Source organism: Neoarius graeffei, chromosome 4, assembly GCF_027579695.1.
Source record: "Neoarius graeffei isolate fNeoGra1 chromosome 4, fNeoGra1.pri, whole genome shotgun sequence".
In the NCBI taxonomy this organism is placed as follows: Eukaryota; Metazoa; Chordata; class Actinopteri; order Siluriformes; family Ariidae; genus Neoarius; species Neoarius graeffei.
In genome coordinates, this window is record NC_083572.1 from 8,796,909 (window position 1) to 8,824,617 (window position 27,709).

The following is a 27,709-nucleotide window of genomic DNA, read 5'->3' on the forward strand; positions in this document are numbered from 1 at the left end:
GTCAGCACGGCAGAACATCTGAATAAAACTACCATCTTTGTTCAAATACGTCAATTCATTTAAAGCAAAAGGATAAATCAAGAAACATCCATCTGCTTTTGGTTTGCCCGTGAGCAGGCTCTGGCTCGTCCCCACGCTCAGTCGTTGTCTCCATCTGGCTTGTAACACAGGAAACGAGATTAAGTGGAAAGGAAATGCTTTGACAAACTGCCAGGGTGTTTCATTCATTCTCAGGACACACCAAGCCTGAAGACGAGGACTCCACCGTGCTGGTCCACGATGCATGTTTCAGTCACACCTGCACACTTGTGACTTGTTATAGCTTAAAGCGAGGCAAGAAACAGGGACAGAGTTGCCACACGTGTATTTTTCCTCCCTCTGTACACTCTGTAGATGAGGAAGTGACAGGTATGGCTCTTGTCAAAGCTTGGCATTAAATATTTTAAAGCACGTCGTGCTTCTGTTGCGAAGGACAGGGTTACATTTCCCTGAAGGAGAGTGAGTGTTGTGTGAAAGGCCATCAAGCAGCAAAAAGAAAGAATACATTACAGCAAGTGTTAATGTTTAACAAATAAAACCTTGTTGCCACTGAAACGACGACGCTTTCTGTCAAATGCCGCTTTTCCACTACCAATGCGGCTGAGTTGGGCTGAGCCGTGCGGTGCTGAGTCGGGCTGAGTCGAGCTGAGTGGGGCTGTTGGAGTTGCATTTCGACTACAACCGCGCTGAACCGTGCTGGCTGGAAGTGGGTGGACACATTGGGTGGAGTTAGCGAAAATGGGTGGACGTCACGTGATGTCGTTAGGCGGCACAAACAGTGACATCAGCGACCTTTTAAGCGGTAGTCTCACGACCTGGATAGTAAACAATAAACATGGAGGACATGGAGTCGTTAGTGTTGCTGGTCTTGGTGCTGCGGCTTGTTGTCACTGACAACGCCAACAGATACTGGCAAGAGCGTATAGATGAGGCGAGGCGCATAAGGCTTCAGAAATTCTCGTAATTCTTCTTCCGGGTTTACAGATCCCAGCGTGCTCGCGGGGCGTGTGGGGGCATGTGAGGACACTCCTCCTCACCAATCAGTGCACAGGGGAGTGTCTCCTCACGCCCCTAGCCCCACTCGGCTCGGTTTGGCCTGCTTCAGCCCCACTCCAAAACTGTGCGAGTTTTGGGTGCTGAGTAGGGCTGAAGCGAGCTGAGTCGTGCTGCTCTGAGGTAGTCGAAACGCGAGCCTTGTCGGGCTGAAGTGAGCTGAAAAAGGTTAGTGGAAAAGGGCCAAAAGATGCTCATTGAGCTGCTCCTTTAAAGGGGCTGTCTCACCCTTCCCAGAAGCCTCTGCGCCACATTAGCGAGTCACCATTTTGGTTTGAAAAGCCCTAACGTGAAATTGAAGAAATCTTGTCAAAGTAGTTATATTTTCCATTCTTTCCATTTCCGCACGGTTATTCCAACGTAACTGACCAGAATCGGCTTCGGCTGTCTCGTGGGAAAATAATCAGGCCTATTCTGTTCAAAACTTCGATGTACAACAGGCGCATGAAGAAAAACTTTGAAGGTTTTTCTTTAAAGGATCACCAACAGTGAATTTGCACAAGTTTTTCTGCACAGAGAGCGAGCAGAGTCACGATCACGTGCTTTTAAAACGACAAACAGGATTCTGGGAAGGGTGATTCAGCCCTTTTAAAGTGCATATTCTGGACCAATTTCGTTTTTTTTTTTTTTAATATGAAAAGTATGTCCCTTTACACACTCCTCCAGAAGGGTAATTTCGCACAAGGCCATCTGTCTACAGCAGAAAAAAATAAAATAAAACGCGTTTGGAAAAATCCCAAGAGAGTCGAGCCAGATTTGTGATGTTATCTGCAGAATCACCAGCAGGTTGTGAGAGCTTTGCACAGTTTCAGTGCACAGCCTGTGTAGACCAAGCGCTCCCATTTCTCTCTCGTTGTCTGGTCTTTTGGAAAACGATGAGTACTAATCCCATCAAGATTGGTGTTGCTACACCCTCCTACGATACATCTGTTAACCATTTTAATAATTACGCGATAACGTTGAAGAAATTTGCAGAAAACCACCAGGTCGTTTTCTCATAAACAAACCAGCGCTGACGTAGGATTCAGAGGGAGGCGTCCCGCACGCAACGTCACGAAAATCAACGTTTCCCGGGAAATTCAAACGCCAAATTTTTTCAGAGGCGGACCAATTCGCCTCAAATGGCTTGATTTCAACTGAATTTTTCTGGTATTGCGCAAAGTAAAAAAAAAAAATTGCAGAGAATGCAGAATGTTACAGATATTTGACCAAAGTTTAATATAAAATAGGAGAATTACATTGATCTTGCTCCCGAATTTACCCATGATATGCACTTCAAGTTTTCAGACAAAGGACTTTCCAGTTCTTGGGATATCGCAATCTGCCTCATCACACCATCGCATCCTTGATGATTTTCCTGTAACAGAATGCCACATCATGCCTTACTCCTAGTCTATTACAGCGTCATGCAGAGGATGAAATTATCACGGTTCATGGGATGTTAACAGGATTATTTATGAGAATACTCCAAGAAAGAACATAGCGACAATGAAATGACAATGCCCTTGTGCACAAAGCGAGGTCAATGAAAACATGATCTGCCAAGGTTCGAACGGATGAACGAGTGTCCTGTACAGAACATCTTTGAAATGAACTGGTACGCTGACTGAACCTCCTCACCAAACGTCAGTGCCTGATCTCACTTATGCTCTAGTCACTGAACGATCACAAATCCCGACAGCCACGCCCCAAAATCTCGTGGAAAGCCTTCCCAGAAGAGTGGAGCTTATTATTACAGCAAAAAGGAACAGGACATTCAGCAGGCAAATACAACCGAGATGGTCAGGTGTCCATAAACCTTTGGGCACAGTACATCTTTTGGTGCTGCAAGTGTGAATGGAACAAATATGACTGACGAACATAAAACTGAGGCGACAGAGTCTACCAGGAGACAAAAAACATCAAAAATATCTAGACAGAATTGTGCTATTACAAGTGAAATCAGACATGTTCGTCATACAGTATTTGGGCATTTCTTTAGGTATTGTATGTAAAGATAAACTTCACATTTATGTCATGACGCACAAAAAGATGTAACACCAAAAGCAAAAAAAAAAAAAAACCTGCTGTCTTCCAAGGAAACAAAATCAGATCTTGGAAGCTTCTGTGTTTTTACATTCCTAATTTATACACGAGGATCTGAACAGAGATACTGAAACTGTCAGCAGAGGAATTACACCTGCATTCAGCTCCAATTATGCTGTCCTGGCATCGAGAGTGCGAGAGAACTGAGGCCTGGCTCTTATTAAAGCAAAGCACAGCAGCTGGGAGAAAGAGAGAAAAAGAAAAAAAAAAAAAAAAACGCACCTTTCAGTGACAGCTTGATATCATTTTGGGCCTTCTGTCAGTCAAAAAGCCAAAATAAGCCAATTTGACTCAGCCATTAAACCACTCACACACCCCAACCAAAATAAAATACGGGATGCCCACTGAGTGTAGAGTCGTTTAATAGGGACTTGAATAAACATCAGCGTTACAGAAACACTACTCGCCTCCAACTCGACCAGTTTGACGTCACCTCCAGTTAAAACCGTCACTGTGTGAACTGCTGAAAGTGTGTTCGATTTCAGTTTTTCTTTATATTTTCTCTCAGACAGAAATGGAGACAGAGGAAAAAGGCAAAAAGCAGGAGGGAGAGAGAGAGAGAGGTGGGGGTTGTATTACGACAACTAGTGGAGAGGGGACGAGGAGTCTCGGAGCTGTTTAAGGTTTCTGCTGACAGACATCTTTGACCACACTCAATAATTCAACAAGCTCCAAAGACCTCCATTCAGACTCAGAGTCGCACTTTAGATTTACAAAGACATTCCAGGAGGGGACCAAAAAAAAAAGAAAAAACCCCACCATATCATAAAATGTTGACTTCAACAAATAATTACCCCTGAAACATGTAAAGAGCAGTGTTCTCCCCAGCTCTTTCAAAATAATAGTATCAAAATCCACCCTATAGGTTTTGTAAATACATTCAGTCAGTAAACAGGAAGTCGATGTGCGACAGACCTGAAAACAGTATCCATGGTATAGAATCCCAAGCTGAAGCTCGGTACCAAATATCACGCAGCTGTGATTTGTAGCTGCCGAGAAAAGTGTTACGAAAACTTTCTAAATCCACCCTGTCTGTTTTGGAAATACATTCAGTCGGTAAACAGGAAGTTGCTGCGCGACAGACCTGAAAACGGTATACACGGTATAGAACCCCAAGCTGAAGCTCGGTACCAAGTGGCTACGATTTGTGGTTGCTAAGAAAAAGGGCGTTTCGGATGGACAGAGATACGGATGGACTGACTGACAGAGGTTAACCAGTACTCCCCACCCCCCCAGAGCGGGCGGGGGGGTATTTAAAAAAAAAAAAAAAAAAAACACTTCAGCACAAGTGTTTCTCTCTTTAAATGTCCTTCAACCTCAGCTATACACACACATGACCGCTGCTTCACTATAACACACAGCACTAGCAAAGCCATGCGTTACACTACATCCGATCAGAAGCCTGAAGACTTCAGAGACCTAAAAGCAGCTGTGGACAAAATCACACGTTCATTCATGAACAAAATCAGACCATTTTAATGGTTTGTTTGCCTGGAAATGCAAATCAACTCTGTTAAAATGTTTAAGTAGCCATGTGTGTAATACAACACGACGCGTCCTGTGCCATTACAGGAAAATAACAGCAGCAACAACGGGATGGGACGTGGCCAGACGAGAAGAGTTCCTGTTACCACCCTGAAGTTGATCAAGTCTTTTATTCCTCTTATATCAACACAATTTCCAAACACTAACTTTTTCTCTCCCATGACACCGTCCTGTGCTCATTTTATCGGTTCACAGCTACGTTTAATGTTGTAGCTTCAGATTCTGGCTCTTGGCTGAAACCGATGTGGTTCTCTGCTGTTGTTGGCCATCTGCCTCAAGGTTTGATGTATATGGAGATGCTTTTCAGCTCATCAAGGATGCAAAGAGTGGTGATTTGAGTTACCATAGCCTCCCCATCAGCTCGAACCAGTTAGTCTGGCCATTCTCCTTTGAGCTTTCTCTCCCTCAACACTAAGGTGTTTCTCAGCACAGAAAGGTCACCTAACTCAAACGTTTAAAAAAAAACCAAAAAAAAAAAACCTCTCCCTCAATGTGTAGACGTTGGTGAAAATCCCAGGCGATCAGCGGTTTCTGAAATATGTACCTTCTTCCCATATTGTGGCTCCATTTTGAGTTTGATGTCGACCTCCAAATAACTGAAGTTCTTGACCTGTATCTCCATCCGATTTTATGCCTTGCTTCACCTCCACATGATCAGCTGACCACACTGATGCCACGTTAATAACTGGATAACGGCTCCGCCGTTTTACTACACGAATGGCAGTAGACCTGAAGCCAAGGAACCTGGCCCTGACCCAGAACGTCATGAGTTCGATGCTGATTGATAGCATCCTGCTGCTGTTATTGTGCCCTTAAGGGAAGCACTTAACCCAGGCAGCTCCGGAGAGACCGGCCAGTAAATGGCTTCTGGAAGCCACTCTGGATAAGAGTGTGTTCCAAATGAAAATGACCAATTCAAGAAAACAATGAAGGGAAGGAAAATATTTCCTACTTTATCTTAATCAAAATATTTTGTGTCCTAATCAGGAATGTTAGGCCGAACATCTTGAGAAAGCCGTGTATTAAATCAACTCTTTGTCGCGGCGCATTCTCAAATGCATCTCAGAAGGAAACGGGCGATGTCCATGCGGCTCCTTAATAGAATAAGAGGGCATGAAGGGGGGAAAAAGCGAAAGCATCTCGTCATTCCCTGAAGGAACATGTCATATGCTCTTAAACGCTGGTTGACAAGAATAGGAACAAGGAGTGCCTCGATTCGGACACATCCTGAAACTAAATATTCTCTTCACCGGATCCAATAATGTATGCACAGATCAAGTCAACACCGTGACCCACCAAGAGAAACCCCTCAATGCTCATCACTTTCAGAAACTCGAGGGGGGGGGGGACTGAAAGGCAGCACTCTTTCCACAGGGCCAGTAAAAAGCAGAACACGGCCGCAGAATCTGATCTCTTAATCCAGGCTGGAATGTAGCACAGCCTATCAGTCTCCACTTCAATTACACTGCAGAGCGGCAGCTGTCCCGCCACAAAACACCCTAACTGAAACCGTACTCCAAACACCAACAGTGCATGCACGAAACCAAATACCCAAATCTAAACACCGATACTGTACAACCAACACCAAATACACAAACCTAACCTGATACGCTACAAACGACACCAGACACCCAAATCTGAACGCGGAAACTGTACAATGGCTGACAAATACCCAAATCTAAACACCGATAACGTATCAAACACCACATCGCCAAATCTAAAACCACTGAGAACGTATCAAACATACCCAGAAACACTGACAACATATCCAAAACACCACCGAACCAAATCTAAAGACACTGGCAACATTGCCAAAACACCACAAACCCAAATCTAAAACACCGATAATGTATCCAAACCACCACATAACCGAATCCAAAAACACTGGAAATCTATCCAAAACCCCATAGACCCAAATCCAAAACACCGATAACCTTTCCAAAACACCACATAACCGAATCTAAAACACCAAGAATGTATCCAAAACCCCACAGACCCAAATCTAAAAAACTGATAACCTATCCAACACACCACAAATCCAAATCGAAACGCTGATACTGTACTCAAACGTAGTCTCAACACTATTTCTGTTTGCCTGACACCACATTCCCAAATCTAAACACTGCAAAACACTCAAATCTCAACACTGATGCCGTAACACCAGATACCAAAGACTCAAATCCAAACACAGGCAGCAAATCAAACCTTTAAAAAGCTCTGATACACTGAAATACATAAATCGCTGCATCTCAAACTGGGCCTGGTGGGGAACTTTTGGCTTGTGATGCTTGTTCACGTGGAATCCTCTTGTAAACACGATGAACACAACATGCACTTGGTTAAAATATAGTGTCCCGAGCAACAAAACCGCACCGTTAAATAACAAGCTCGTACTTCATCCTCGGTGCTAACGGTGTGCCGTAAACCTAAACGCCGACCGTCTCCCTGCACCACATTCATTCGTGCTTTGAGATCTGCCCCTCTACTGTACCCTCAATAGCTCTCGGCGTTCCTGCTCGGTGCCCTTCGAGGCCCTCGAGCTGCACATAGCATTCATTCCTCCGGTGTACCGTAGCAGAACACAGCACTACACGCCTCTTTAAGAAACCAGAGGAGGTTTTAACGCGGCCTGGCACGGAGTCAACGCGGTCAGGGGAAAAGGTTTAAGGACCTGGACGGTTAAGCAGGATAATTTAGTGGGCGCTGTGCGAATCCTGGTACAAAAGCGAGCTTAAAAAGCACACGTCCATTTCATTAGGAGCTGGGAGAATCAGCAGAACTGAAACACAAAACCGCAGGAGATGGCCTTCCTGAAAAATGTGCGAGTGCGCACGGATTAAGCCTAGAATGTGCAGAATTAACATGTTCCTTTGTTTGAGAGTTTAGCGTGCAAATACATACACACTGATGACAAAACCTCGGAATTCGGAAATGCCTTTTAAAATAAAATATTTACAGAGACGGTTTCGAGTGCGCAATTTTGGTATTTCGAAAGACTTCCAGGGTGCAAGTTGATATACATACACAGGATTTCGGTTCTGTAAAAACACACCAGCGGTCAGGAGAACATTCCGGAAACGGCGCAGAAAGTCAGCTCAGCAAGTAAAGCTTTTACGGAGACATCCTTGATCTCAAAACGGCTCAATACAACAACCAGAAAGTTTTCAGCCAACATTTCTACCATTATCCGCGCTCCTCTCACCACTGTGACCAATCAAAAAATTTTTAATTACTATCTCTGGACAGATATGCAGTTTGGTCGGTTTTTTTTTTTAGGTGCTGGACTTTAAACGATATTTTTCATGAAGTTAGATCAAGTGTGTGTGTAGGGCCAATGATTTTCCACGATCGCAGAAAACGGACGGAAATTACAGAATTTTTATTGCGAAACGGATTTTTGACTGCCAAACGGAATTTTTGGAAATGTTTTTAGGACATCTGCGCTTGTATTCATTTTTTTTTTTTAACATTGCTCGCATGTCAAAGTGTAACTGCTGCGAACACCCAAGCAGACATCCCTTTCCGGTCACGGCAGCTTTGTCGGTGATTGTGATTGGCTTGTGGCACACTTAGCCAGCTAATGAGCTGCTTCTTTACAGATTCGCTCCCCGCGTCGCAACCAGAATGGCGACCGCGAAAAAGAAACAAATGCTCTGGTGGCCAAGGACGCCATATGGCGAGTGTGGACGTTGAGCGCTCCTTTTCCATGTATAAACATCTAAAATGACAGAAGATTCAGTCTCACGGAAACCAACACTAAACAACTTATGATGCTCTATCGTAATGGAGACATCGAGCAGCGTTTCTAGGTACTCGGAGAGCGCTCAATGATAGTCCTGAATGTTCCTTGCAGATCTGTCATTACAATCGAAGTTAAACTATTCTAGTCTGTTTGAGTGTGTTTTCTGTGTTTTGTTAGGAAACATCGAGTTTGTGGTGTACTAAAAAAAGATGGATATAGAGTAATATTTTTTAAACAGTCAGTTATGAGTATTGTATTACAGGCTCAGTAAGTGTTACTGAATATTAATTTATCCCTATTAATTTATCAGTACTCTCAATATTATATTGAGATATTATATATGAGATGGGTTTTTCGTTAACAGTGAACCTAGTTTCTTGATTTATCTGTTATCAGTATGTCAAGTCAAGTATTTTGAGTTGTCTCAATCTGTGAACCCACTTAATTTTTTTTATTAATGCAATTTATCGGCCTACTGTCAGTGTAATTGTTTTATTATATATCTTTTCATGAATGACTTCATCATGCAAAGGACCATTTGTGTCTAGAGATGCAATACTTTGAAACCCAAGTAAAATTATGCCAGCCAGAATTACTAAATTGGAGCCAAACAGAACAATTTTGAACTGAAATTACGAAACAGAATTGAAACGGAAAAAGCCAGATTTTGAAACTGAAAATCATTGGCTGTGTGCGCGCTATACACACACACAATAAATGAGTACACCCCCTTTGAAAAGTAACATTTTAAACAATATCTCAATGAACACAATTTCCAAAAAGTTGACAAGACAAACTTGAATATAACATCTGTTTAACTTATAACGTGAAAGTAAGGTTAATAATATAAATCTTAGATTACACATTTTTCAGTTTTACTCAAAATGAGGGCAGTGCAAAAATGAGTACACCCCACAACAAAAACTACTACATCTAGTACTTTGTATGGCCTCCATGATTTTTAATGACAGCACCAAGTCTTCTAGGCATGGAATGAACAAGTTGGCGACATTTTGCAACATCAATCTTTTTTCATTCTTCAACAACGACCTCTTTTAGTGACTGGATGCTGGATGGAGAGCGATGCTCAACTTGTCTCTTCAGAATTCCCCAAAGAAAATCATTTCTTTTCACCACAAAGGTGAAGGCTACAAGAAGATCAGCAAAGCTTTACTTATCAGTCAGAATACTGTAGCAAAAGTGGTACAAAAATTTAAGAAAGATGGAACTGCAGCCATCTCACAGAGACGTCCAGGTCGTCCACGAAAGTTAACACCTCGACAGGAGCGTCTTCTGATGAGAAGGGTTGAAGAAAATCGGCATGCGAGTTCACTGCAGTTATCTAAAGAAGTAGAAAGCCAAACTGGGGTGACTATTTCCCGTGACAATACGGTGTACGCTGCAGAGGAATGATATGCATCCACGAAAGAAGCTTCTCCTAAAGCCCAGGCACAAAAAAGCCCGCCTAGAGTTTGCCAGGGCCCATGCTGACAAAAATGAAGACTACTGGGACTCTATACTCTGCAGGGATGCAAACGCAACCATGGTCAAAAAAGAGTGAGGTAGCGTGGCAACGCGGACCCCCCCCCCACAAAATATCAGTCAGACTTCATTACGGTCCATCCCGACACAAACGAATTTCGCTTCGCTTTCATTGACTTTGAAAGGAGGCGAAATTCGCCAATGTTTTTGCTTAATTTAGACAGCCTAAGTGACTAATGTTGTGGCTACCACGGATGGATGTATGCACCACGAACTCATAACACACACATGGGTTACACATTACCATTTGCAGGGGCTTCAAAGTTTGGGAGAATAGCAGGGTACAAATAATTTACAGTAGGGTGCAAAATGGTAAAATGTCTGCCAGCGGCAAAGCGTGCAGGTATATATGAGAGAGAGAGATCGCAAGTACGAATTTTTCATGGGGCGGGATGGTTTGGAACAGGTCATCTAAAATTGGGATAACATTTACCCGGGACGGGTATTTGAGGCGGGTCGTCTAGCTTAAGCTTGATTAGCGTTGTTATGCACGCCAGTGTTTCCCACAGAAATTTTGGAGACTATGGGGGTAATTTACGTTCACAACTTTTTTTGCCGTCAGAAATATTTAATATTAAATTTTGTGACTCGACTGACAATAGCCGGCGGCATAACAAGCCACAGACGGTGATTTGCCGCCGGTGACCGGCTACTTTTGAGACCGCTGCATTTGATCACTCGATGTTCTAAAATAGCAGCTCGTCGGGTGCCTAACGGTTAGCATTTTAACTAAGCCAGACAGCCACAAGCTTTAATAAGACCAATTCTTGCACGTATAGAACGGTATTACGGCACTTAAATATTATCTAGGAACAAAAACAATAGTCATTAACCCATGTAGACACTAGGGTTGGGCGGTATCCAAATTTTGATACCTTTAAACCGTCTGTGTTTTCCCGGGGTATACGGTATTACCGAGAAAAAAAAAATATTTTGTTTCGGCCTACTGTGTAACGTGCGCCTATGCCTCAAATGTACTATTTAAAAGCAGCATAGCGAATTGTGTGCATTGTGGTATGGATTAAGCAGCAAAGCGAATTTTGTGCATTGATGAATGGATTAAGAGATATTTCAAAGCATCACGCAACTCTTCCTTCATCTTGAAAATAGCATTCAACTGTCGTTTACACATGTCTGCGTTGAAACGCCATTTGCAGCACTATTTCACCTACTCCATCAAAAAAAAGTACACGATGAGCAGGATCATACCCTTTCAAGCATGGGAAATAAAAAAAAGAAAAAGAATCAACCAACACCCAAGTCCGTTTAGACTGCGCGATAAACCATATTCTTCAGCGCAAATGAGGCGAACCTAATTCAAATGCGTGATAGCTGCACAAGGCAAAATCATATGGGCCCACGTCATGCCATGGCGAGGAAATTAATAATCAAATGGCCTTACCTTGCTTAAAACGTTGTCTTGATCACATAACTCCTTACAATTATTCCACTTAAATCCATACGGTTTAACACACCCAACAAAGATAGCAAGCGCATTGCTAATTCCCACCAGAAACCGAACAGTTTACGCTACGATGTTTTCTTCCGTTTCTTCAGTAGATGACATTTCAAACGTTTATTACCCACATCCCAAATGTCATACGTTATATTATTTTACCTTGTTGTTACTCATGTAACCTACTCAAAACACAACTCATTGGAGAGATCTCGTGGAAGTGGAGTACCCCAGGCTATGGTGTGCCTTAGGGGACATATTAGATTTTTTTCGATTTTGCACGGTCATTTACATTATTGCTGGCTCTTCCTTTTCGTTTGGTTTGAAACCAAAATGCTGCCACACTGCCGATGTTTTTTTTTTTGCCACTAACTCGTTATCTTGACTTGCCATCTTTCAACCGCGGTCTCAGTCTCTTTTTTTTTTTTTTTTAGATAGGACAGTATAGAGAGACAGGAAATGAGCGGGGGAGAGAGAGACGGGATCGGGAAATAACCTCGGGTCGGAATCGAACCCGGGTCCCCGGATTTATGGTACGGTGCCTTAGCCATCTGAGCCATGACACCCCCGGGCTCAGTCTCTTGCGAAGCTTTCTGTCAGACTCCAAAATGTCACGCAGGGTTGCCATGGTAACGACATAAACAACCCTGCACGCGATGAAAACTTCTTTAGGAAATTGATAGAATTAGTGAAAATACGATCACACAGTTATTCGGGATGATTTTCAATTTATTATTTTATATTATGACCTCATGTACTCCATATTTATTTAGATATATATTTTTTTAAAATGACGGTAATGAGACCGATACCGTTGGTACTTTTGGATACCTCGGGATACCTTCTTACCGTAATACCGCCCAACCCTAGTAGACACTACGTTGAGAACATATACAGTCATCATGCAACTCCTCAAATAACATTACGTTTTTCAGGCGTTTTTTACCCCAAGGATAGGTCATGGCTAATATGGTTAGATGAAGGAGGCTAGGTTACGAGAAACAAAGTTTATATATACACACAATTATTTTAACACTTACGCTTTGATTGTAGACGAGTAAATGACTTCCACTTCAACGCTGATCGTTTACTCCCAGTCACCGAGGCTCCAAAGAAATACACACTAGTAGATGAAATTCAGCAAGTTGATAAATGAACACACCTATCTGAGAAAAAGCCCGTGAGTCATGTTCCTTAGCAACCAGATTGCCCAGCCATCGGTTCCATCCACTGACAGTGTAGCAGCTAGCAGTTTGTAACGGAACGCTGTTGAATATTATAATAGCAGCCAGCAGCTAGTCTGGTTAACACCAGACCATATCACAAGTGAAATATGGTCTGGAATCCGCCTATTGAATTTCTCGTAGGGGAGGTGTGGTTTACGATTGTCAACGGCCGTTTATTGGACGTTGCGAATGTCTATCATTTGGCGTATACGTAGCCCATGGCCAATCATGGCAGTTGTACCCGGTGACGTAGTTAGAGCGACGAAGAAAGACTGCAACGCCAAACACTGTTCTTTTTTTAAAACAAACTTTCACTCTAAACTATTCAGAACAGTGTCTAAAGCTTGATCGAAAGTTTGGTTCGTATCGCTCGCCGCCATGTTAAATGTGATCTGTAAACAGTCCCAAATAAACTACAAGCTTCCGTTTGTCGAGTAGTATGCATCACCGTCTTTCCACCCCTCCCCACTCTCTGATTGGCTCCCTAACTCAGGCAAGCCTTTAGACCATAGTTTCCATGCTGTCTTTTCAGATCGGAACGATTGTGCAAAGCAGCATGGGATTTCCCAGGCTAGCCAGCAGCTACACTGTCAATCTTACTATCTCTGCTGTCAATGGTTCCATATATCCACCAGGGGGAACCAAATGTTGTATGGTCTGCACAGTACTCGGGTCTATCATTACTACCAGAGTGGATTACCGGAGAGCAACCCCCCCCCCCCCCCCAAAAAAAAAAAACAAAAAAAACCCTCTTCGGATCTGCACGAATTACACAAGTCGCCCAAAATGCCGGGGAAAAAGCAGAATGCACCGAAAAGCGCGCCGTTTGCACAATACAGTCACAATATAGAAAGACCTATGAATGAGTCAAGTAGGCGTGTACAAACTTTTGACTGGTACTGTAAGAACAATATAAATAGAATAGCCTTTTGTCGTCATTGCACAGTGGGGTACAATGAAATTGTGGGAGCTCTACTCAAAAACGGTGTACAGAAACAAACAGAATAAAAACAATAATAAAATGTGGCATTTTCAATGTGCAATACAAGTTAAAACTTCCAGTCAAGTTCTTAAAATAGTGCAACGGTCCCTGAAGCAGGTGAAGGTGTGCACGCGCGCGAGTTAATTTAATTCAATTCAATTAAAATTCATCATTTCACAAGATGAAATATTGAGATTTTGATTCATCTGCATAATTATTCTGTGCAATAGCAACAGAAACACCCTTCAAAATAGCCAAATTCAAAACCAAAATGAATTCACTACTCGCTGTGAATTGAGAGCAGAAAAAGGACAAAAACATTCACTTTTTTGGAAAACGTCAAAGGGAAGGAAGAAAGAAAAAACAAACAAACAAACAAACAAAAAAAAACACATTCTGATGTGGCTTCTGAGCTGATGGCAGAAACGTCCCTGAACACTGTGGCAGCAAAAAAGGCACAAACAAAACCATGGCAACATAATGAGAAAAAAAAAAAAAAAATCTCAAAAGAAGTCTTCAAAAATTTTCTAAAATGTCATCCTAATGGAACAAGAGTCCTCAGGGGATGACTTATCCCCCGTGGCCCCCACATGAACCCCACTCCAAATTTTCCAAAGTTTAATTGGTTGCCATGGAAAAATTATATTTAAAAAAAAAAAAAAAACAGAAATCCCAAAATGCACAACTCCTCTAGTCACTTAACATAACAGTCAGGTTTTGTGAAAAAAAAAATCCTAATAGTTGGGAAACTAAAATGTTTACAGACGGACAGAGCGATAGCTATATCCCCCTGCATTATATGCTTTGGGGGGGGGGAAAGAGATAATAAAAAAGGAGAAGTGTGGAGAGCAGCACACGCGTGTAGTCCAGTGAAGAAAGAGAAGAGGGGGAAGAGAAAAAAAAAAAAAACCACAACACATACCTTGCAAATGAAGCTCTCAATCAGGAAACAATTTCCAACACATCCATACTTTTGCTTTCAACACCCAGAAACTGTGTGACTGTCTCTCCCTCCATCTCTTCTTCTCTCTCCCATCCATTTCTCCCTCTCTTTTTCTCACTCTCTCTCAATGTTCTGCACCACTTTATCTCCATTTCTCTGCATACATGTCTACTTTTCTCTGTGTGCCCCTCTCAGTAGGTTTCTCCCCCCCCGTCACACCGCCTTAAACATTGAACCTGAGGCTTTGTGGACAGGAAACAGCTTCATTTACTCAATCAATCACACACTATAGTCATCCATTTGCCACTCAACCTCACACTCGCTGTGTACTATCATAACACCTTAAGCCATTAATCTCACCCTCTCCAGCAGTTAGTGATGCCAACCAGGGCCGTAGCCAGCATTTAAAAATCAAGGTCTGTGACGCGCGCGCAAAGCACATGCCGAAAAACTTCCGACATATTTAAACGAGAGGGGTAAATTACACGTCACACAAGAGATCTATTCCTGAAATTACTTTTAATGGTGTTTGAACTGAATATCATCAGTTTTGAAGAAAAAAAAAATCATGCATGTAGCAAGAGTAATAATAATTTAAGCTTGTTTAATGGTTTGATCTGGCCCAAACAATGAGAACAAAACTGTGCTGCTTCGAAAACGTAAATCTAACAGCTTCATGAAAGTGTGCTGATGGTTACCATGAAAAACCCCCATGTCTCCTGCACTGCGTTCCTCCCCCAAGTCACACACTCATTCGTTTTTGTGTTCTTGGTCTCAGAGCCACATGCACGAAACAGACACAGAAGACAGAATCAACGTTTAACATAATTAACAATGCACTTTTTACGGAGATGTTTTAAATGTTATTCTTTATTTTTTTATCCAGTTGAATATTTAGCGTACAAATGTATTTTCAGCTCTTAAAAATGACCGAGGTCCGGCCCTCGGGGGCCTCATAGTTGGCTACGGCCATGATGCCAACCTCTCTCTTTCCCCTCACACACACACACACACTTGTTGCACTACACATCGACTGTGTCACAAACCTGATTTTTTTTTTGGGGGGGGGGGGGACGACGACGACAACACCCAGACAATATATTGAGAAAGCATCACAGTTCGTAGCTCAAACGCTGACCAACGGCTTCACCAACTTTGTCAAGGCAATAAACACCAAAAACTTTATCAGGCGTGTAGAACAACGAGAACATGGTGACACACTCCTCTTCCTCCTTAATGTGTATTAAATTTACTGAGCAAGCCTGTTGTAAGTTCTATTCTTTTATGCAAGTTGACACTTTGTAAAAGAGTAAAAAAAAAAAGAATGGGATTGGCAGCATGCTGGAGCTGGACAAGCTCCACCTTGGGATAGAACAAAAAAAATAAACGATTTCTCTGCAGTTTTTACATCACACTCAAGCAACCAATTGAAAACCTCAGCAGCACGGACATGACCGTTTTTGTTACACGAGCTGAGACAGCACATCTGTTTGCGACAAGGGAAAAAAAGAAGAAAAAAAAGCAGCTTGTGAATCGGCCTTTTGACTCCAAGTGTCAGTGTGATGCGAAGTCAAACTCGCGATGATTAAGTGAAACAGCTGCAACGTGCCGCAGCACACTTTCCCTCGCTCTTTCTTCAGATATAAAAGGAGAGTACTTTTATATGTTCATGCTTCCCATCTGCTAGGAAATCGAGTGACTCTCCGTCATTACTGTCAGAGGAACTGTTTTCACAATCTTGCTGTTGGCTTGGACAGAAGAGGACTGAATGCAGCTGATAAAGTGGCGATCCGAAACAAAACGCTCGCTCTGTAGAGCACCGCTACACCTGTTCTGCAGTTACATTCTAGGCAAATATGCCATCATAACCGTCACCCATTAATCTTCCTGCCATGATCAGTGGAATTGCATTTACTCACACCTGTCAGAACTACAACTGCATTAATCACTCCGTGTCAGCGGCGTTATTGCCGCTCAATGAAATTCATTTTGCTTAAAAAAAATTTTTTAATTTCACCACAGCTGCACCTGTGTTTTAAAAAAAATAAATAAAAAGTATGTGATTTACTTCCAAATTCCTGACTCCAAGTTAGTTTTGCTTGACTGCACACCTTGCAAATGCTTCTATCTTTGCTGTGAGACATCAAACATTTTGAATGCTGCTCCAGCAATTCAAAACGAGAGTTTAAATAAATCTGATTTTTTTCTTTGTCATGATAAAGACAGTTATCTATATCCCCTGCCCTATATGCCAACTATACAGGGCTCGACATTAACTTTTCAACTATTAAAGGTTAATTTCCACTTGCGTCCTCCCCCAGTATTATGACTTGCCCCCCCATTTTGAGTTTTTTTTTTTTTTAGGAAAACCATAGAATTAGTTGTGAATTGCAACATCTTAATTAAAAAAAAAAAAAAATACAACATTGAGTTGAAGTTTGGTTATTGGTTACGTTTTCTTGTAACAGACAAATTTTTATCCACAATAGTTTTTCCTGCCTGCATTGATTTATTTCTATTTCACATGCATGCAGCTGTTGTAAAGTTCAGTGTGTGTGTAGAACTCTCTCAGACTGTAGGTTCATTACTTGATAATGTAGAAATCATAAAATAGAAATCTATGCCAAAGTTTGCATGAAAAGATAGGGTGCCAAGACTTTTGAACAGTATTGTGTTTGAGAATATTTATGTATCAGTTTTTTTGTAACATCATCCACCTCTAGATTAATTTTTAATAAATAAATAAATAAAAACACACCCCACGCTGCATCATGACAGACAGGATAATGTTTGAGTTTAAAATTGTTTAGTGTGTAGGTTGTGGGTGTTTTATACAGACCTGGCAACCTGTAACTGAATCAGTGCAGCCGGTCTATCATGACGCAGCGCGGGGTTTTTTTTTTTAAATAAACCTAGAGATGGATGATGGTACAAAAAATAAAAAATAAAAAAACCACGATATATAATATTTCACACAGGACTGTGTTCCTCTGACAACAGAAACAAAGCTCCAGCTCTCTCTGCTCTTAATCTGTTCTGTTCTTTCAGGATTTATCGCACACGTCACTCCGTGTTGAGTTTTTTTTTTATGCTCGAGTTGTTTGAAACCAATCTGGGTTTTCTGTGTCGAATCAGGAAGTGGCTTCACCTTTAAGAAAAGCCAACAATTTCATGAAGGAGCTAACTCGAATGCGAGCAGAAAAAAATTAAACGAGATTCTTAAATTCTTCCATCCTCACTTCTGACTTTGTTTTTGTAAAATACATTTTAAATACAATCGTGAATCTCTCTGGAGTTTTCAGGCCGAGTTCCTCTCTTCATATTCTTTAACCGCTCATTTCCTCGTTGTTCTTGAAGCATTTGCTTCTATTTGTTAACATTTTTCTTGATAGCGGGGGGACGGTAATGCCTTTTATCCATTTCTCTGTTTGAACAAGCAAAAACAGCACAAAAATTAACCATATTGAAGACAGATTAAGCCTTGCTTGCATGAAAGACGGTGTCTGACCCCAGCTGTAATTATGTGATGCATGACGTCATGCACAAGGGGTCGATAAACAGTACGTGTACCATACTACAACAGCGGGGGGGGATATATAAAATAACCTGCGAAGCACTAAATGAAACCGAGATGAAGAAAACAGCCAAGACAGAATGGCGAATACATAGTGAAGGATGCTTTTAGGAACTGAAATAAAAAGATCAAAAATAGTTTTTGTGGTGCGAGCACGTAATATACGCTCGTTCCAACTTGTCCACTTGTCCGGTCGGGCACATATCCCACTTGCCCCGGGCAATCAGGCAGTCCTTAAATGTTGAGCCCTGCTATATACCAAGTTTCAAGATATTATTTGTCACATTTTTCAAGTTCTGCTGCAGGAAACCAACCCTACCTCTTGACACTGACCTCAGCAGCCCATGGCATAAACCCACCAGACCTTTGGTCCAGGTGAGCTAAAAATTAAAATCTCACATTTCTTAGTCTCAAAAGGCACATATACCTTACTTAAACACGTATACCAACTTTCAAGACCACACCACTCAGTTTTCAAGTTCTGCTCCAGAAACAAACCCTACCCCAAGACTAACCTGAGGGATCAAGTCTAAAATTGTTTCCATGGAAACATGAAAAATTTATTTCTCAAATTTCTTTGTATGAAAAGGCACATCTACATCACCTTGTTAACATGCATACCAAGTTTCAAATCCATATCATGAATAGTTTTGTATATATGCTCCGGAAACAAACACTGCTCTTAGAAACCAAGTCAAAATCTAATTTTTATGGAAAAATTTGAAAAATACTTAAAAAAAAAAAAAAATCCAAAATAGTAAAAGGCACCAGTTCATATGTTGCTTAATATGTATACGAAGTTTCATGAAGATATCTTCAGTAGATTTAAAGATATAGCCCGGAAACTAAAACGTGACCGGACGGACGTAACCCATTTCTATATCCCTCACAAACTTCGTTTGGGCAGGGGATAAAATAATCAGGAAAGAAGAAGTGACACACAAGATGAAATCTCCAACACTCAGACCACAATGTGTGAGAAATCATCTGTCAAAACTCTAAAAAGATAAAAAACAAACAGGTAAAAAAAAAAAAAAAAAAAACCACCACACACACACACACAGTGTGTTCTCTCCCTGTGCTTGTGGCAGTAAAGTTAGGCATACAGGTGAAAATTCAAATTCAATCCAAATTGCTTGAAAATTGAATTGCATTGTCGCATTGAATTCAATTGAATGCAGAACATCATACTTTTTACAGAATTAAAATGTTTATCCGTTCTTGAGAGATCACGGCTAAATTTTTAGAAAACTGCCGTAATATTCTGTCTGAGGATCACATGGTCCAAAATGGGCTTCATTAACCAATGAGATCAAATGTTTCTTAATAACTTTATTTTTCCAAGATATTTACATGGAAATTGGCAGGAGCAGAGATGATTGTATACTCAATGTTTGAAAAATTAATATTTAATTAGTATTATGCTAATTAGGTAAAACATTAAATCTGTATCCTCAAAGTAATAAAAGATCATTTCTAATCTCTTTGTGATCTCTAGGCCTTTGTATTTCTCAAAAGCAGGGCCTACTAGTGTTTATATGAAAGAATATAAATTATAATATTCACAGCTTTCAAAGCGAAACTCGAGAAAAAAAAACAAAAAACAAAACTGTCTGATCCACATCCAATAAAAAATTCACATTAACTGAACTGAAATTGACACTTGCGTTTCTGACTTCTGTTTTTTTTTTTAAATCTCATGCCGACAACCAAGATCTCAATATTTTTCATCAAAACGACTCCAGTTATATTCTAAAATAGTTATTTACAGCAATCATTTTGAGTTGAAAAAAATAAGTAGGTAAAGCTATGAAAACTCACTTCAAAGTCTCCCGTGAATCATAACATCAAAACTAGCAGACGGGAAAATTTTGCTGAATACTTCATCAGAAACAGTGAGAGCGAAAGAACATCGCTATAAAAGTTCTCTGATTGATATTCATGAGTAATCCAGTGAGAAACCCATCGGGGGGGGAGAGAGAGAGAGAGAGAGAGAGAGAGAGAGAGAGAGAGAGAGACCGCTTTCCTGTGACTCAAAAAGAAAAGCACCAACAGTTTCCTGACATCATGTAAACAAAGAGCGAACTCTGTTGTACCAGCACTGAATAGATCTTAACCAGATACGTTTCTTTGGAAAGCAGAGATAAGCTTTTTAATGATGGTATTCGAGATAGAAAATATTCAAGGGTTATAATCATAATATAATACATTTTACTTAGAAGTGCCTTTCAAAGGACCCAAGAACACCGTACACTTTAAAATCCCAGAACAGTATACAACAATAACACTACACACTCAAGGAAAAACAGGTACACAGACAGAACTATGTAACAAAAAAAGGCATACAAGAAAAGGGTACCAAGGAGCGAAAGAAAGAGCGAAAGAAAGAGGGTGGACGGTCCAAAGATAAGAGTAAAACTACAGAATACAGAAAAGGCAATTTTCTGAAGCAATGGGAGCAGTTAAGAGGCAGTCGGGAAAGCGATTCTGAAGGTGTACGTTTTCAGCAGAGTTTTGAAAGTGGACAGTGTTGTGCATTGGTGCAGTGCGAGCGGAAGGGCACTCCAGAGTTTCGGACCGGCCACACTGAAGGCCCCGTCACCCATGGAGCAAAGTCGAAAAGGGGGGATAACTAGCAGATGAGCATCAGTGGAGCGCAGGGTGCGAGATGGTCTGTATGGAGTTCGATGGTTTGACAGATAGGAAGGGGCCAGATTATGGAGCGATTTGTAAACAAGTAGAATGATTTTGTATTGATGCGATATTGGACCGGGAGCCAGTGTAAGCGCTGGAGGATGGGAGTGATGCAATCCCATGATCTGGTCCGGGTGAGCACCCTTGCAGCAGAGTTTTGGACATACTGTAGCTGGTTAATTCTCTTTGCAGAGACTCCAAAGAGTAGGGCATTACAATAGTCCAACCTGTAAGTAATAAATGCATGGACGAGTGTCTCAGCAGCAGATAAGGTGAGAGAGGAATGAAGTTCGGAGATGTTTTTCAGGTGGAAGAAAGCTGTTTTGGTAATATTTTTGATAGGAGTCAAAGGAGAGTGTAGAATCAACTGTGACTTTTTTTTTTTTTAACTTCAGCAAAGGTAATGGTGAAATAACCAGGAACGGATAATTATAGATGTGCCAGTTTACATAGGATATCAGGAATGGCTTCTGCCTTATCTTGATTTAGCTTGAGAAAGTTATGGGTCATCCAGGTACTGGCAGCACTGAGACAATCAACCAAGTTGGAGGGTGGTAGGGTGTGAGAGGGCTTAGTACGGATGTAAATTTGAGTATCATCAACATAGCAGTGGAAATTTAGGCCATGTTGGCATAATATGCTGCCAAGGGGGAAGGATGTAAATAATGAAAAGTAAAAGGTCCTAGGGCAGAGCCCTGAGGAACACCATGGGAGAGGGTGAACTGGGGGACCTAAAATTACCAACAGAAACCAACTGTTCTCTTGCTGCAAGGTATGATTTAAACCAGGAAAGCGGTGTGCCAATGATGCCAAGTCATGTTTCCAGACGAGATAAGAGGTAATTGTGACAGAGTGTCGAAAGCAACTGTAAGGTCAAGTAAAATGAAGACACTTACATGGTGTGTCAACAGCTAGGTGTAGGTCATTGAGGACCTTTATGAGGAGAGTCTCAGTACTGTGCTGGAGTTAAGCAATGACAGATTTGGAAACTTAGATGAGCGTCTGCATGGACAATTTTCATAGCACGGCCAGTGAGCGTCCGATATGCCTAGTAAAGTCTGAAACTGTTCCATATCTTGCTTACAATTATTTATTTATTTACATTCCTGCTATCATACACCATACAGGACACAGTCCCTGACGATGACTGTCACACACACACACACGCAGTAATCGGCTCCTGTTGGATGATTTATTGAATGCCGAGCTGACTAGAGAGGAGCCCTTAAAAGGTGAAGGTCAGGGTGAAGCAGAGCATCAGTCCTCTGTAAGGATGAAAATCAAAACTCATCCGCACACATACCAGGTTCAATCACAATAACCTCCATCACGACTCTACAGCAAAGCAGATTGTGATGGAGGTTTTCTGGATGTGTGCGCATCATGTCGTGTCTTTGGAGCTGTGAGGCATATTTTTGCCCTGCTTTTTCCAGACTTTGCATTTCTATTAGCTTCAGATGAGGTCACATCTGAGGGCTTTGTCCATCCAACACCAGGTCATGAATCTAAAACTAGAACCCCGACAACGAGAGAGAGAGTGTGCGAGAGCACGAGCCGGGAGGGGGTGTAATATTTTTTTGGGGGGGGGGACGGGGGGGACTCCTGAGATTAAAGTTGAAGTTACAAGTGTTAAATTGCAAAAAAGGAAAGGGATAAACAAAGCTGTGTGCTTTATACAAACAAACAAACATCTCCTGTTGCATCCAGGAAGCACAAATCACATGCTTCCTGGCTGCAGTGCATTCTGGGAAATGCAGTCCTTTATATTATGCGATTGAGGAGGAAAGTCTGTATTTCGTAGAACTCTCAGCTCAGCCGTGGCATCCATGGTGCAATTATGCTGATCCAACCTTACAAAGTGAAACTTACTTTCCCCACTGTACATTGTACTTGATACACTGCCGATTTGGCAAGTTTTCCCCACTTACAAAGAATGGAGAGTTCTGTAATTTTTATCATAGGTACACTTCAACTGTGAGACAATCTTTATAAAAAAAAAACCTAGACAAACACATTGTATGATTTTTAAATAATTAATTTGCATTTTATTGCATGAAATAAGTATTTGATCACCTACTAACCAGCAAGAATTCTGGCGCTCACAGACCTGTTAGTTTTTCTTTAAGAAGCCCTCCTATTCTCCACTCATTACCTAACTGCACCTGTTTGAACTCGTTCCCTGTATAAAAAAAACACCTGTTCACACAATCAGACTCCAACCTCTCCACCATGGGCAAAATTGTAGACCTGTACAAAGCTGGGATGGGCTACAGGACAAGAGGTGAGACAGCTTGGTGAGAAGGCAACAACTGTTGGCGCAATTATTAGAAAATGGAAGAAACTCAAGATGACTGTCAATCTCTCTCAATCTGGGGCTCCATGCAAGATCTCGCCTCGTGGAGTGTCAACGATCACGAGAAAGGTGACGGATCAGCCCAGAACTACACGGGAGGACCTGGTCAATGATCTGAAGAGAGCTGGGACCACAGTCTCAAAGATGACCATTAGTAACCCACTACGCCGTCATGGATTAAAATCCTGCAGTGCACGCAAGGTCCCCCTGCTCAAGCCAGCACATGTCCAGGCCCATCTGAAGTTTGCCAATGACCATCTGGATGATCCAGAGGAGGCATGAGAGAAGGTCATGTGGTCAGATGAGACCAAAATAGAGCTTTTTGGTATAAACTCCACTCGCTGTGTTTGGAGGAAGGAGGAGGAAGAATACAACCCCAAGAACACCATCCCAACCGTGAAGCATGGGGGTAGAAACATCATACTTTGGGGGTGCTTTTCTGCAAAGGGGACAGGATGACTGCACCATATTGAGGAGAGGATGGATGGGGCCATGTATCGTGAGATTTTGGGCAACAACCTCCTTCCCTCAGTAAGAGCACTGAAGATGGGTCGTGGCTGGGTCTTCCAGCATGACAATGACCCGAAACACACAGCCAGGGCAACGAAGGAGTGGCTCCGTAAGAAGCATTTCAAGGTCCTGGAGTGGCCTAGCCAGTCTCCAGACCTAAACCCAATAGAAAATCTTTGGAGAGAGCTGAAACTCTGTGTCGCCCAGCGACAGCCACGAAACCTGAAAGATCTGGAGAAGATCTGTATGGAGGAGTGGGCCAAAATCCCTGCTGCAGTGCGCGCAAACCTGGTCAAGAACTACAGGAAACGTCTGACCTCTGTAATTGTAAACAAAGGTATCTATACCAAATATTAACTTCTGTTTTTCTATTGTATCAAATACTTATTTCATGCAATAAAATGCAAATTAATTATTTAAAAATCATACAATGTGATTTTCTGGATTTTTTTTTTTTTAGATTCTCTCACAGTTGAAGTGTACCTACGATAAAGATTACAGACCTCTCCATTCTTTGTAAGTGGGAAAACTTGCAAAATCTGTAGTCTATCAAATACTTATTTTCCCCACTGTACTTCCTTGATGAAACAAAACTTCTCAAATTTGTGCCTTTTTAAATCTCAGAATATGCGAGGTTTTTTTTCCCTCAAAGTTATGACTTGAATCTCAGAAACTCCGAGGTCCCCCCCTTGGAATATCACCCTTCTCCCCAGCTCTTTTTTTTTTTAAAAACAGCCACAACGTCTCTGATACACCGTCACATCTTCCAGGTTATTTGTAAGTAAGCGATTTAAAAAAAACAAACCGGGGGGGGGACTATTGTACCTTTAAAGTTAAAAAGCATCAATACTGGAGACTTCTACAAAGGCTCAATAAACATTTCCACAGCGCATGTGGCACAACATTCCTATAAACCACCTGGAACTACTGTCAGAGCCGTCGTTCTAGAAACTTAGGCCATGTACACACGTAGCCTGGTATTTTTAAAACCGAAAATTTCCCCAAATCCTACCCCCTAATCACATCAGAATAGCCCTCTGTTGGCGTCACTTCCGCCTAAATATAAAACATGGCGCCAAGCTCGTTCGTCTGGACAGACTCTGAGACAGAATTGCTTCTAAACACAATTTTGGAGTATAAACTTCAAAAGACGCAAGAAAACGTTGATTGGGAATCTTGTCAAAGCAAAATATGTGGACATATTGACCCTGTTTTTGGAGCAGTAGTTCTTCTAAAATTAAACATGCAAATAGCACCTGCACAATAATTAACGCTTTCAAGGCACTACTCCGATCCATTACTCTTTGTCCATGCTTAATCTGGCTTCTGCAGTAAACAAAGGTTGCACGTTTGACGTCAGGGCAGATTTGTTATTTTTTTTGGCGCTGATTGTGACGTTCTAAAACGCAAAACTCCGGTTATCTCTGTCTACACGAAAAGGCATACACGGAGTTTTCAAAAATCTTCACTTTGCCCGGAGTTTTTTTTAAATATTCGTTTTTGATGTGTTTTCATGTGGATGACGGGCCAAAACGTAGAAAAATATCTTCGATTTAGCAGATACCCGGCTACGTGTGGACGGGGTCTGAATCAACAACCTTCTGACCAATCAGAATCGAGAACTAGTATAATCGAACATAACGAATATGGAGTTTAACAGAAAACGAGTCACTCCTCCTTCTTTCTTGCACCATGGTAACAGAGTTCTCATATTATGGGATGTGCTGTAACGAGCACAAGTGTAAAGCGCGGCCCTGATCGTGCGGTTAAAGCCTCAGTCACAACCGGCCGTACGTGCTCCTACGGCCGGTCTACGTGCAAAAAACGCAAGAAATGCACGGAGGGCACGCGTGTGACGTGCTGATTTTTGAGCCGTAGACTGGCCGCAGAGGTTCTTTGTCATGTCAAACTCTATGGGCGCTTACGTTTTTTTCAGGTTGCAAGACAAACTTGCAGCCAACGTGCGTCTTTCTCCATGAAAAAAAAAAAAAACGCAGCGATTTGGGAAACGCCAAAAATCGCACTGCCAAAAAATCGTACGTCCGGTTGTGACCTAGGCTTAAGGTCTGTCGCGGAGCGATGCAGGAACACTGCATTGACTGAAGCACCACATGAATGATGAGAGAAGGAGAATTTTTCGGGTTGATGTTCACAACTGACACAACGATCATGAAGACGGCAAGAAAACCGCCATAAACGAACTTCAGCGTGGACATCGTTTATCTTGTTGGTTTCCTGGAGCAACTGGTGAATTCACTCATTAACTGGAAGGAAGGAAGGAAGGAAGGAAGGAAGGAAAAAAAATCTACACATTGTTTTCCAGGGTTTTTTCTAGAAAAATTTAGTATGAGGGCGCTCACCATGGCGAGGGAGCGAAGCGGGGGGGGGATGGTGCCGGTTGTCCCCCCCCCGCCGTGCAAAGCCTTTGAAAAATGCTCCAATGGGACATTCTGAGGCTGAGAGGGAAATTGTAACAAATTGTCTGTCAACATTGAAAAAGAAAGAAGTAATCGTCTTCTGCCCCGGACAGTCTTTGGCTTTCTTCTGCTTCGTGCCGCGGGATGACATCTTTAAATGCCCAAGTGTCAACAAAAACAACTCGTGAACTACTTCTGTCAGAAGCTCCCGCGCTGGTGGGTGAAAGGTCATTCAGTCTCGAGAAATCTCGCTCTACAAGTCAGCTGACCTTGTATGTAACCCATGTCAAATCTCGCGAGAGCAGCCGCGACAAGTAAACAACTAAACATGGCGCCTCAGTCTGGAAAACGCCAATTCGGATTGTTTTTGCACCGTCTGGCGGTGTATCTACTATGATTGGAATATTTTTGGAGCAATTATAACGTATTTGATGATCAGATACATTGTCACGTAGTGTTGCTGGGATGTTTTCACGGAGTCGGTAAGGGGGCGCACGCCGAGAGTAAGAGGGCGCAGCGCCCCTGTTCCCCCGTTTAGACGAAAGCCTGGTTTTCAATCGACAGTGGAAAGCCGAAAGAAGATATAAATATGACAAAGGTTTGAGCATCAACCTGTTGGTCAGAAATGATGAACTGATGACTAATTTTAAATAAAATTTATCAAAAAGACAACAGAATGCAACATGCACCCGTGAGCTCGTCCACCTCAGCCAGGCGTCAAAACTCCTTTCGCAATTTTTTCCCCCCCAAAATCCTGTGTGTGGGGGGGTTTTTTTTGTTTGTTTGTTCAATAGTTCAGTGGAACAGTGTTCAAGTCTTTTCTGTTTTGATTGGGTAATTATCAAACACAGGGTCATTATAGAAATATTAGAAGCAGTAGTCAAGGCAGAGTTTCACAATCTTGCTGGATTTAGTGCAATTTCACCATGAAATCTAGGACAAACGAAGCCCAATACCGCTCGCTTATTTATTCCATATGCAAAGCAAAAAAAAAAAAAAAGGAACTGTAGCCTAAATTCCATTCTGTCGTAACAGATTTGATACGGTACGTCATTTGATCTGGGAGAATGGAAGAATAATTCGCATGAATTTACCCAAAAGGGGAGAAAGAGTGCAAGAAAACCAAAATACTTTCCAATGACGAACAGGTTTTACCAAAAAGAACACTGTCCTGCTGTTTTAGGAAAATAATCAGAGATGGGGTAGATGCAAATAAAGAAATACAAAAAAAAAACAAAAACAAAAAAAAAAACACAGCTTGTCACTTTAGCAAGAAAGGACAAGACTCTTCGCCTCGAAGGCTTTCTTGTGCCAGAAAATGCCAAGTCTTCCCTCCGGCACTGACACTGGAGACTCCTTCCAAAAATCATCTTGCGGAAACCTTCACCAAATCAACCGCGCGCTTGTTAATCAGCTGACTTGGTTTCTCCAACCAAATCCCTACGAGTGAGCCGTTACCATAGAAACATATGAATAATGAATTCGAACGAGTGCATACATACAACCCTGCGATTTGTCTTGAACGACCATCAGAGCTCTTTTACAGAA

At 41.8% G+C, this 27,709-nt stretch overlaps 1 protein-coding gene across 3 annotated transcripts in view; it reads right to left on the reverse strand.

The window, feature by feature from the left end:
- The window catches only part of acvr2ab (activin A receptor type 2Ab), a 95,336-nt gene that overhangs the window by 56,245 nt on the left and 11,382 nt on the right, over positions 1 to 27,709 (reverse strand). The gene's annotated exons all lie outside the window — the stretch shown is intronic.